This window comes from Equus asinus, chromosome 2 (assembly GCF_041296235.1).
Source record: "Equus asinus isolate D_3611 breed Donkey chromosome 2, EquAss-T2T_v2, whole genome shotgun sequence".
In the NCBI taxonomy this organism is placed as follows: Eukaryota; Metazoa; Chordata; class Mammalia; order Perissodactyla; family Equidae; genus Equus; species Equus asinus.
In genome coordinates this window covers 187,605,334-187,608,030 of record NC_091791.1, presented here as the reverse complement: position 1 = coordinate 187,608,030, position 2,697 = coordinate 187,605,334, and positions in this window count along the sequence as shown.

The following is a 2,697-nucleotide window of genomic DNA, read 5'->3' as shown; positions in this document are numbered from 1 at the left end:
GCTAATATATTTCCTTTCATTAAAATTCTCAGCAGCAGAGTCTACATTTTGTCAACAAAAAGCCAGTGAACTTGAAGGTTGTACTATCTCTGGGCATTGTTAAAACAACATTTCCCCCACTTTATTCTCACTTGCTAAGTTTTCATGACACTGAATTCTATTTCTCTTGAAGTTTGTGTAGCATCATTCCCTTTAAAAGAGGTTGTCTGAGAAAGATTAACTTAGCCTGTTTCTCTACTGCTAACCTACATCTTCATAAGCCATAAAAGCCTAGTCTAACATCACCCCGACTGAACTCTTTCTGTGCTTGAAACATAATTTGAAGCTGAATAGCGTTTTCCTGTAGAACACTGTGGTGAGCTGAGCCTCTGAAGCCCCAGTGCCTGCCTTCCAAGCCTGGATCTTACTGTGTGTGCCAGAATGTTTTTATTTGAATCCTCTAAGTCTCAGTTTTCTCTCAGTACAATGGGGATACAAATATCACATACTTCATAGGGAGATTGTATTAAAGAAAAATGATTTTGACACTTGTTAAAATGGTAAGGAAGACTTTATTCAAGGCTCTTGCAATAGGGGTCATGACTATGACAACAGGGGAGGGAGAGTGGATTCAAGCCCGAATACAGCAAAGGCAGCTGGGGATTTAGAGCCAAAGAGCAGAGTGAGGGGTCAGTGGTTGGGAAATTACTAACAGGAGCCATCAAGATAGGGGGATTCTTGCTAAACTGGCCTAACAGGATTCTTGCTAAAGGCAGGCCAAGGACTTAGACATCAAAGGTGCGATGAGGAACTTCATCTGATATCAAGTGAGGGAGATTCTTGTTAACCTGACTTAGCAGGAGTCTTTGAGACAGAACAGGGGTCAATGTCAAGGTGTAGTGAAGAACAGGGCTCAAAGGAGCCTGACTGAAATTCCATCAAGGAGAGAGCCGTCAGCTGCGAGGCTCGAATTAAATAATTCATGTAACAATGTTAGGTCAGGCCCTAGAACGTAGTAAAGGCTGGTTAAATGTTAACTAATGTTATTCTTAAAATTAACACTTTACTTCTCCCTGCCATCTTATGAATGTATATAAATTGGTGAGTTTTTTCATATCAAAATCCAGAGCAAGCGCCATTCAAATGTCCTCCTGAATTTACCAGGAGAAATGTTCCCTTTAAGGTTTTGGTCCACTCTGGCTCCTCTGATAAGATGGTGTGGTGGAAGGCAGGCTCAACGACCACTTGGCGTTTGGTAGCTACATCTGAAAACTGAGGTGTGAGCTGGACGCTCCTCTGCAGGAAACAACAACAACAACAACTCCAAAATCAAGGCTTGAGAGAGAGTGCTGAACTCAAGCTAGAAACATATCCAAAGCTGTCTAAATTATAGGATAAAAGTTGAAGTGAGATAATAGGAACTGATGTGTGGGCATTAATTGGAGTTGGAGGACCATTAGACTAGAGAAACTATGGTGGCTATGTACACAAATGTCTAAATTCCACAGCCAGCAGAGCCTGGGATACAGTTTTAACACACTGAGATAGAGCAGATGTAGTGTAGGCTGGATCTAGTTCACGGCATATAAAAGGACAGATACTGCTCAATTACCTGGGGGCTGAAAACATAAATCAACTTTGGGTCTGAGGCACTGAAACCCAAGGACTTGATGGATCACTTTTCTTTAATCAGATTATTTGTATTTTTTGCTTTTGAGTTGTATGAATTCCTTACATATTTTGGATTTTAGCCCCTTATCAGTTATATGATTTGCAGATATTTTCTCCCATTCTGTAGGTTGCCTTTTCATTTTGCTGGTTGTGTCTTATCCTGTGCAGAAGGTTTTTAGTTTGATGTTGTCCTACATGTTTATTTTTGGTTCTGTTGCTTGTACTTTTGGTGTCCGACCCAAAAAATTGTTGCCAAGACCAATGTCAAGGAGATGTCCCCCTATATTTTCTTCTAGGAGTATTATGGTTTCAGGTCTTACATTTAAGTCTTTACTCCATTTCAAGTTAATTTTTTTTTTTAAAGATTTTATTTTTTCCTTTTTCTCCCCAAAGCCCCCCGGTACATAGTTGTGTATTCTTCGTTGTGGGTCCCTCCAGTTGTGGCATGCGGGACGCTGCCTCAGCGTGGTTTGATGAGCAGTGCCATGTCCGCGCCCAGGATTCGAACTAACGAAACACGGGCCAACTGCAGCGGAGTGCGCAAACCCAACCACTCGGCCACGGGGCCAGCCCCTCAAGTTAATTTTTGCTTGTGGTATAAGATAGGGGTCCAGATTCATTCTTTTTCTTGTGAATACAGATGGTCCCTGACTTACGATGGTTTGACTTATGATTTTTTGACTTTATGATGGTGTGAAAGTGATAAGCATTCAGTAGAAACTATACTTTGAAATTTGAACTTTTATCTTTTCTTGGGCTGGTGATATGCAGTCTGATCCTCTCTTGTGATGCTGGGCGGCAGCAGCGAGCACAGCTCCCAGTCAGCCACATGATCACGAGGGTGAACTGAAACACTTAAAACCATTCTGTAGCCGGACAGTCATTCTGTTGTTCACTTTCAGTATGGTATTCAATCAATTACATGAGGTATTCAACATTTTTTTTATAAAATAGGTTTTGTGTTAAATGATTTTGCCCAACTGTAAGATAATGTAAGTGTTCTGAGCACGTTTAAGGTGGGCTAGGCTAAGCTATGATGTTCGGTAG